The 10,445-nt window shown below is 34.5% G+C and overlaps 1 long non-coding RNA gene across 4 annotated transcripts in view; it reads left to right on the top strand.

Moving 5' to 3' along the window:
* The first annotated feature begins 9,510 nt into the window (after positions 1-9,510).
* Positions 9,511-10,445, top strand: part of LOC136039923 (uncharacterized) — a 148,852-nt gene continuing 147,917 nt past the window's right edge. For all 4 annotated transcript variants that reach the window (XR_010620590.1, XR_010620589.1, XR_010620587.1 and 1 more), the window contains exon 1: positions 9,511-9,628. This is a non-coding gene — a long non-coding RNA (uncharacterized LOC136039923). The remainder of the gene's footprint in view (positions 9,629-10,445) is intronic.

Raw genomic sequence — 10,445 nt, 5'->3', positions numbered from 1 at the left:
TTACTTGTAGCTGCTCCATCAGTTGATCTACTTTTTGATAAAATGATAAAGGCAATGACCGAGTTTATTGAGTTGGCAGATTTCAATCTTTTGACATTAAATTATAATAAAACTAACTACATTCTATTTTCTTGGATATCTAGTATTGAAACTAATTTAGAATTAATAATAAACGGAAATCAAATAAAAAGAGTAAAGGTAACAAAGTATTTAGGTTTTATGATTGATAAAAATCTATCATGGAAAACACATTCAAATATTATAGCTTCAAAGTTGTCCAGATCTCTGGGTGTGCTTCGCCGAGTTAAAAACCTAGTATCCTATAATATTCTTCGGTTACTTTATTTTGCTATTTTTTACCCGTATATTTGCTATGGTTGCTCTTTATGGGCTAGTAATTTTGTATCATGTTATAAAAAAATCCAAAAAATCCAAAATAAAGCCGTTAAACTTTTATCACCTAAAAGTTTATTTACTTATAATATTAATGAACTTTATACTAAGAATCAACTTTTTGATATTTCAAAAACAAGAGACTACCAAGTTAGTATTTTCACATATAAATTTATTAATAATATACTTCCCTCTTCTTTCGAAAATTTTTTCTCCATTAATTGTCATCTTCATAGCCACGATACACGAGGGGCATCAAATCTGGTACTCCCATTTAGAAATACGGCTAGAGCTTCTTTCGTGATTAGAAATTTTGCCCCCTCTGTATGGGATATTATTCCAATTGAAATAAGAAATTCGAGTCATTTGGCTTCTTTCAAGGCTGTTGTTAAGAGATTCTTCCTTGCAAAAGAATAGTATGATAATGATGCAAAAGTATAGTAATAATGCGTGAGTGTCATAAGTAGAATCTTTGTATGTAGTAATATGTAGAGTAGAGATGACTGCCACCTGCTGCCAACAAGCCCCTCAGGGCTTTCTTAGCAGGTGTAGCAAAATGTTTGTATACATGTTTTTGAAATAAATTAATCTAATCTAATCAATTGTTGATGTATAGACAAAAGTTTAGGTCATAAGAAATGGCTGGTGAATGTTTTGCAAGGTTTAAAAATTCAGGGCAATTGCTCAGATTGGCAACTGAGCACAAAAGTAAATTTTGTCTGTGGTTTTTCTTTGTGACTGTTATATTTATGCAATGTCAAGTATTTTAAAGTTAATCTTCATTGTTTGGTTTTAATTGCCATGGCCCTAGGACTTTAGTGTATTAAAACTACTTATGTCCATCCATTTTCTTTTAAACAGACCTGAGTTCTATGTTTCCTAGCTTCAATTAATTTATATGCAATTTTGAGAACAGAGGTTACAAAGTAGGTCAAAAATTGCAAATGGAACTGTGGTATGACTAATTAATTTGTAAGAAATGTATATCAATTTAAAGATTAAAAAAACAATCATGTAGAAAACAAACAAGACAAATAAATAAAAGTATCCCTTTACAACCATTTAATGAAGTGTCACAAATGTAGGTCACCCTTAAGGTTGAAATGAACAAAGCTTCAATTATGACTTTGTTTTCTTTAAACAAACTGAAGGGGCAAACCTCCAAGCTATGACAAATTCAATCTTACTTTTGGGCTCTTTCCTTTTCAATAGGAACTTTCTTTGGATTATTTTCAACCTAGTAAAAACTGTTGGGACAGGATCAGGTATAAGTGACCTTCCACTTAGTCTTCATACCCAGGGGAAAATCATGCAGCTCTATACTAATAATTGGTAAATTTTTGTTGCTCATATTTTTGACTTACAAATAAAGTAAACATACCCCTTGATGCCTTTTTTTATGTTCTTTACAAACATAATAAGTGCTTCAATTGCAAGTTCAAATTTAAGCACTTTTTGAGCTATTAAAAATGACCAAAATATTCCTAGTTTTTGGTTATAAAAAAAGCCTAAAACATTGGTCTCAAACTTACTGTTTCATTATTAATCCATTTTTTAAATGTTATACAATCCACAAGCACTGATTTTCTACAATTAAGTTGGATTAGTAAATTTTAAAATGTTATACTGTTTTCTTCTTCTTTGATGGCAAACTTTCAATTAAAGTATGTGTTTTTGGTTATTTTTGACAAAATAATGTATGTTTTTCACTGCCACAATTTGTTAGGTTAGGTTAATTGTGCTTAAATTTGAATTAGCAATATAAGCAATTGTTATATTTGTAAAGAAATACAAAAAGGCATAAAGTGGTATATTCACTTTGTTTGTAAGTCAAAATATGAACAACAAAAAATTTTCCCCCAACATGCCTAATTTACAAATATATAGCCCAAATTATATATTTCCAATGTATTCTGCCACCTTTTACTTGTTTTTCCAGTTCTTGTTTTGCCACAGTTGCTTTAATTAACAGGTACTAGGGTTGAGGGACAGATTGGTAGAATCAATAGGAAATATGTAATATCAGCTATAGATTTCCATATTAGGAGGGTTGGGGCTAAAGTAGAGCAGGGCTGCATGTAGAATGTGTTAACTTTAATTATTATGTACATTACAAAGAATCACCTTTTTTTAACAGGTTTTCTTCTATAGGCCTACAGGTCCTTCTCTTGGCTTTTACCACATCAAGCATTGTATACCCAGAGAAGAATAAGCAGCAAAAAGCTATATATACATAAGCACATGTTATTTAACAATGACTTCTCTAGTGCTTAACTATGACCCCTTAGTAATATGGGCAAGAAATGAGTAACAGAAAAAAAATGAGGGTTAGGCTAAATGGCAATCAGGAGCTGGATACAGCCTAAAGGGCCAAAACCAGGGCTGTATAATTGGAGTTCTTAGCAGGCAGTAATTTTTTAGTGAAATAAACACTTCCCTGGTTAGGAATTTAAATTGATTAGCCTATTGAAATTTTCCTATCCTATGCAATTGAAATATTTTTCCCTTTTCAGAGCATTAAGACAATCCATCACAATAAAAATATTCAAAGCATCTTGAATGGAATGACTAAAAAACAGATGAAAACCACAATTTGCAATCTTACGATTAAATTTCTGGCCACTCAAATTGTATAAGGCTACCCTGTTCTGAAATAATTGCTGAAGGTGTATTTGCCTTTAAAATTAGAAACAGGCCCAAAGCCCCAGCCTCTTCCTTGTCAGAACTTCACATAGCATTCAAGCAATACAATATATTTTACATGTGCAAAATGTTGTTATTCTCGTAGTTATCTGTACCGTTTCAAGTGACACGTGGCCGGATAAGTATTTGTGGTTTTCTTTTAGGGGTTAAACCCGGATAAGTGGAAAAGTAATCGGACAAGAGAAAGAACACGGGAGACAATTTTGCTTGAGCGACCAGCAAAGGTTTTGCTGATCGAATATGTGGATGAAAATGATCCACAACTGAAATCATTGCTTGTCACCTTTGTTTGTCGAATTTAAATCGCAAATTTCAAGGATGGATATCATAATTAAAAAAAAACTTGTATAAGTTAAATAGAACACTGTAAGGGGAAAAATCAAATAACAACAAACGTTAAATAATAAAAATTCAAATATCTAGACTTCACATCCGACAGCCTTTACCAACAAGGAAAAAATTAAACTTAACTTAAAATAAACGAAACATATAAAGAAAAAGATAAAAACACAACGAACACATATAAGTCTCCAAAAAACTGCAATCATAGGCAGCACAATAGCACTGCCTAAATAAAGAGTGATATGGGCACAGTAGCTACGTTTTTGATCATCCTTCATTAAAGCAGTTAAACTGACAACGTTAGACGGTCAAATGTTCATTTTTATTTTTAATCCACAGTGGACGTATATTAGACCATTCGGTCTTCTCCAGTAAAAACGGGAATAGAGCTTGGACGGCTAAAGTAGTGTGGGTCTTTTTAAAATTGCAGTGAACGGGGGGGGGGGAGTAAATTCCTGTTGTTTTTTTGAAGAGAAATACCAAAAAAGGTATATTTCATAAAAAAGTATCCCTCAAAAGGTTTTTTTAAAGTTCAAGGAGGAATGGGTAACCCTCCACAATTACTCTAGATCTAAACCTAAGATTTTATTCAGCAAACTCATCTGCCAGATGCACATTGCCCTAAATAGCATAAGTTACGGGATTTTACTTGGGTCTCTTCACAATGAAATTTTCCTGTTCACATTGAAACATAAGTACTATTTTTATTATTGCAAAAATAAGGTTTATAATTAAGCAAAGTTTTTGAATTGCTAGTTTTTGAGACTGTGAATGGATAACACATATTTTTTAAGTACTTCACACAAAGCTAACGTTTCAAGAATTCTCCAAAAAAGAGAGGGGTCCATTTCTTCCCAAGGCCAGCCCAGCAACCCTTGTTGACTCTTTCCAAAAACAGAATCAATCTTCGTTCTTACGAATTTTAAATAGCTAACTTTCAGTTAATAATACTTAATGGATTTCTGCTATTATTATAATACTTTAGGGACTGAGAACACTATCATCCCTCTTGTCTTCACTAAAAACTGTTAAATGATGTTTTATGCTGGTGTTTAGATGTCCCTTTATTAACAAACAAAAGACTTTTATACCCACTAAATGTAAGTTAGAAATGAACAAAGCGTCAATTATGAATCCGTTTTCTTCAAACAGACGGGAGGAGTAAGTCTCTAAGCTTTGACAAATTCAATCGCACTTTTGGGACTAGCCAGGGAGCCCAATGTAGGTAAGAAATTTTTAGCCTAAATTAGCTTCTAGCATGAATAAGTCACATACAAAGAATGAATATCAATCTGAAAAGTAGACAAAAACATACTTGTAGAAAAGGAAACAAGACAAACGAATAAAGAAAAGTGCTTTTTAAACCTCATTAAATGAAATACATATGCATTTGTCTTTTTTAAGCAGAGGCGGAGTGCTCCACTACTTTTCCCGGTAAATGTTTAGTTTCATCACAAGCTTTCTAGACTGGAAACTGTGCTGCGAATCAGCATAGTTTCCATACTATAGTACTTAAAAAGCTAACTATAGGAGCACATCCATTTCTGGTTTTCCTTCTTCCTCCATGGGGCGAAATAAAAACGTGTAAAGTGGGCTTGCTTACAGGTAACACTACCTATAGAGCAAAGCGTATTAGTCCATGAACCCCGCGGGCAGCAGAGCGAGGTTTGTATTCTATATTAATTTAATTTACATCGTTGGAGTTTTTATTTAGTTTTATCACTCTTTGTTGAATAAATATAGAATACAGACCTCGCCCCGCTGCCCACGGGGCTCATGGACTAATACGCTTCGCTCTATAGGTAATGTTACCTGTAAGCAAGCCCACTTTACGCATTTTTAGCCTCGTTGGAGGGGATTTTAAAAAACCAAAAAGTGGATGCGCTTCTCTAACGGTGACAAAGAAACAAAATGCGATCATCAGAATCTTGCTATATGCAGTAATACGCACATAAGACAGCCTGTGACGAAACTAAACATTTACACCCTTCACAGAAAGAAATTTGGTAAAATTCTATACAAGCTACTTTTTGCTATCTTGAAAAGTGGTAAGGTTAGAAAAGGTTAGAAAGGCCACTAGCCCTTTCAGTTTCCAATCGAATGAGTTCTTTTCGAAGTTTCTAAGGCAACTAATCGCCATCTGTAAATTTCTATTATATGCACTTTGGGAAAATGTGAGGAGTGGGGGGGTACACCCTCCGATAACTTTGAATCTTAAAAAGTCCACTAGAACTTCTGATTACCAATCAAAGAAGCTCCCTCCGAAGTGTATGCGATCACCCATTCTATGCAGACCTTATATGCCCCCATGGCATAACTTACAACCCTTGCCCTGAAGGGCTCTAGGGGGGGTTGCCATCCTCAAAGACTAAATTTCTGGACCTCTTTGAACAAAATGCTAATCTCAAAATTTTGATTGGATGTGTTTGAGGCAATGGTGGGCGTGGGAAAAGGGCTAGTTGCCCTCCAGCCAATTTGTCTGTCAGAAAGGGCACTAGCCCTTTCAATTTTCACTCGGATGAGCTCTTTTTGAAGTTTCTACGAAAAAAAATTGTCATCCCGATATTTATGTCAGATGCACTTCGGGAAAATACGAGGTGTTTGTGTATAGGATATCCACCTCTCGATCACTCGGAATCTCAAAAAGAGTACTAAAACTTCCGATTAGCATTTTAATGAGCCCCCTTCCGAATTTTCCGACCCTTTCTATATACCCTTAAATCCCCCCGGGGCATAACTTTCAACCTTGCCCTGAGGGCTGTGGAGTGGGGGCTCATTGTCAAAGACATAATTTCCGAATCTTTCAACTATATTGAAAAAAATGGCTACCTCAATATTTTGATTTCACACGTTTGTTGAAATGTTGGGCGTGGGAAGGGGGTTAGTTGCCCTCAAATAGCTTTTGATTATTAAAAGGGCACGGGTCCTTTCTATTTTCAATCGAATGAGCCCTTTTAGAAGTTTTTACGACAACGCTTTCGATACTAAGTGCCGGGTCTAATCAAAAAAGCAAAAAAAATACATTGTGGCCACATTACTTTTTGTTCCAACAGTTTGGATTTTTTTTTTATTTATGGGGGGATATTGTGAAGGAGATTGATCTTTTTTTTTGGTATGTTTTTTCTTTTTTTCTTAGCTATTTATTACTTTATTTTTTGGTGTGTTTAGAAAATGGTTAACTTTTACTACTGCACGCCAACAAAAACGCATGTTTTCCATCAGTGCAGTAGATATGTAATGTAAAGAGTTATAATTGTGTTTATTTTTAAAGTATCGTATCGTACTGCCTAACAATGGATATTTCTGGAGCGATTGATTATGTTATTCATTCTAATATCCTACATTGTCTTCTTTATCTGGTGTAAATAATTCGACCCTGGCAGTTTTATGGTATTGGTATTCTGAGGTTAATGTTCGGGTAAAATGGAATCAGGGGCTTTTAAACACAATTCCCGTTTGTAAAGGGGCTCAGTGCAGCTAATACGTTAAATGCGTATAAGCTCAGTGCATACGGTCTTTGCCAGTCTCTATTTTTTATGATGATGTCGATCTATCACATATCACATATGTAGATGAAATCCTTCTATTAAGCCGTAGCCAAAGGAGCGTAATTTAAAATTTGTCCATACTTAAATCAAATCTTGGCTCTGTTGGCCTGTAAATTAACCCCTCTAAATGCGAGTTTATTTTTTTAATAATCGATATCATGTGTCCAACTTAGATCTTGATAATGCTTCTCTTCCTTCGTCCGTCCGTGGCCGAGTGGTTAACGCGCCGAACTCACGAGCGAAGGGTCGCTGGTTCGAATCTCGGTGGTGCCGACCGTTTGGTTTAGGACGAGGGTTAGTGGCGTTTCCCCGTAAGACAAGCCAAAAGTCCACCCAGCTTCAAATGGGTACCTAGAGAAATCTAGGGAAAAGCACGGGAAAGCGTCGGATGGCTTGCCCCCAACCACGCATTGCACCCCGGCCGAGGGCTGAGAATCAGGAGATCGGCACCTGCGCTACGCGAACCCTAATCGGTTTGCATGCGAAAGTTTGCTTTTTGTTTGCTTCTCTTCCTTGCTCTAATTCAGCTAATTGGCTGGGAATTCCCTTTGGTTGTTCCCTTTCTTCGATTTTTTTTAATCCTGATAAAAAAAAAGCGTTTAATAATTCATGGGTAGAATAAGAGAAATTTCGCCAAATAAAGGTATATTTAATCGAAAGAGTTTATCTAGTTTCTGCCACACTTTTAGTTCTCCAGCTATTCTCTTCCTTTCTGGTACTGCATATTTATTCCAGAAGAAGCATTGCAATTTATCTCAAAAAATGTTCCCACTGATGCCTGATGTGTTAGAAGAACCTGGAGTTCTGTTTCTTTTTACGATCCTACTTTGCTTTTTTTCCTTCCTGAAGCTAGTTAATCAATTTTATTTCTTGTAGTGTTTAAAGTTTCTTTTCGTTGTGTTTTTTGCTTTTTTTTTTCTTCAGTGTTCCATACTTCACATTATTGTTTACGCCTATTTTCTATTAAGCCTTATTCTTATGAGCCTATTTGAACATTTTTCCATACTTAAATCACATCTTGGTTCCGTTGGCCTGTCAATTAACCCCTCTAAATATGAGGTTATTTTATAATAATCCATACCATGTGTCCACCTTAGATCTTGATAATACTTTTCGTCCTTGCTCTAATTCAGCTATTTGGCTGGGAATTCCCTTTGGTTGTTCTCTTTATTCTATTTGTTTAATCCTGATAAATAAAGCGGTTAATAATCTGTGGTAGCACACGGAGAAGTTTCGCAAAATAAAGGTATATTTAATCGGAAGAGTCTATCTAGTTTGTACCAAACTTTTAGTTCTTCAGCTATTCTCTTCCTTTCTGTTACTGCATATTTATTCCAAAAGAAGCATTGCAATTTAACTAAAAAAAAATGGTCTTACTGATGCTGTATGTGTTAGAAGAACCTGGAATTCTGTTTCTTTTTACGATCCTATTTTGTTTTTTTTCCTCCCTGAAACTAGTTAATCAATTTTGTTTCTTGTAGTGTTTAAAGTTATTTTTGTTGTGTTTTTGCTTTCTTTTCTCTTCAATGTTTTGCAATTCACATTATTGTTTTTGCTTTTTGTGCGTAATAGATATATGTTATATTGCTTTGATGAATATCTACAAAGTACATGATTGCGCATACATAAAGACTGTCAAAAATCAACGGAATTTGATCTACAATGAACAATTTTTATATAAGGAGATCTTCACAAGTTCCATAAGCTTTCAGTGGACATTTGCTTCTATATTTTTGCTTTCTCTTACTTCGGATATTTTTAAAGATTTTTGAAATCCTGTTGTGGGTACACAATCTTACATTTGTTATACATCCACATACAATCCGAGCATTCAGTTAAATGTTACGGCTGAACCCGTATAATTTGTTCATTCAGAAAATATTCCTCAGAAGATATTTTAGAAAAATACAGAAACGGAAAATACAAGCAGCCCTATAGCCATTCTTTGCTTCTGCCTTGCTATAAAGCTTCAATGCGACAAAATATTTAAAGACCTATTGCAAAAAAGAGATCAATACTAATTTAACATTACACGCTGGAGTTTTGTCACGATAAGGAACTTGTGTGTTTACCTATTTTGCTGTAAAGTTCTAAATTCCGTGACTAGAAATCCTTTTCTAATCTCGTTAAAGAGAATAAACATTATACTTTGGTAATAACTTTTCTTGGCCAAAGTCTAAAGGAACAGTAATCAAACAAACAATGCGGAAAATTTGAATTATATCAGTATTTCCTTAGCAAACAAACAATATTTTTAGTATAAAACAACATTTATATAAATATTGTGAAACTAAAACTTGTTGTTTGTAATATGCTGGTGACATTATTTAAATAGCCAAAAATATTTTACCCTTTTAGGCGAAGTTAAATCGTAAAAATTATTTGTGTGTTCTATTAACAAAACTTTTCATTACACCTAGGCATTTCATTACACCTATAGACATGTCCAGGAAAACCCTATGTTGAGTTCAATAAATATCTCGGTGGAAATACAATCTGCATCACTATCTGCGTTTGAGCTATGCAACAAACAAACTAGTTGATTCTATTGACGAACTTCTTAACATTTCAGGCACTAGTGAAGCTGCCAAAATTGAGTGACTATTAACTGCTGTTGTTCATAAAGATCCAGAAGTAAGTAGGTAAGCTGTAGTTAAGAGCAGATAAAATGCTTTATTTCGTCTAGTCACAATAAAAAAAAGTTGAGTCTGCTCCCAGCTTCAGTGTTAAAACAAAAAAGAAAAAGTGTAGCTTCCACCGGGGCTGGTTTAAATATTACCTGTTGTGAGACAGTATCTAGAAGTATACACTCTTCTGCTTCGTGCATTCATGATTCCCTAATGGTCTGTGGAGAGACCAGTCTTAAAATGCCTAACTTGCAATCAACTGGCAATCGAAGTAAGCTTTTGCAGCAAGCCTAGTATGAAGAGACAAACAGAAAAAGTGTAATAGTTTTTGGAAGTCTCAAGGACCTTGGCGAGACAAAGAAATGCTTTTTGACAAATTGAAGAACACCAAGGCAACTTCGTTCAGTTTGTTCATCTTCTAGTAAGATATATGCCTAGAATTGAAGCCTGGTTAAATTATTCTTGGAATAAATTATGCGAGGTTACCTATCTATGCTAAAATCTTCCAGAATGAGACCATTGATTTGCTTTCAGCAGAAGTCTCTGTCACCCTTCGTACTATTCAACTATAATAAGGTATAATTATTTAAAAACAGACATGAAAATAAGGATACAAAGTCATATGTCTGATTAAACGACTAAGATATGTGCAAAAACATCTTAAGGGTCTTCGGGAGTGAAGCTGAACCATCAATAACATTTGAAAGTAATTGAAATATAAAAATAAATTTAAAATTCTTGATGGCACATAGATGTTGCTGGTGGTATGTGCAACTGTATCGGCCTTGTCACTAGGGTGAGGTATGTTTATTTAAAAAAAAGAGATGAAAAG

This window comes from Artemia franciscana, chromosome 20 (genome assembly GCF_032884065.1).
Source record: "Artemia franciscana chromosome 20, ASM3288406v1, whole genome shotgun sequence".
In the NCBI taxonomy this organism is placed as follows: domain Eukaryota; kingdom Metazoa; phylum Arthropoda; class Branchiopoda; order Anostraca; family Artemiidae; genus Artemia; species Artemia franciscana.
This window is presented reverse-complemented; position numbering and strand designations above follow the sequence as displayed.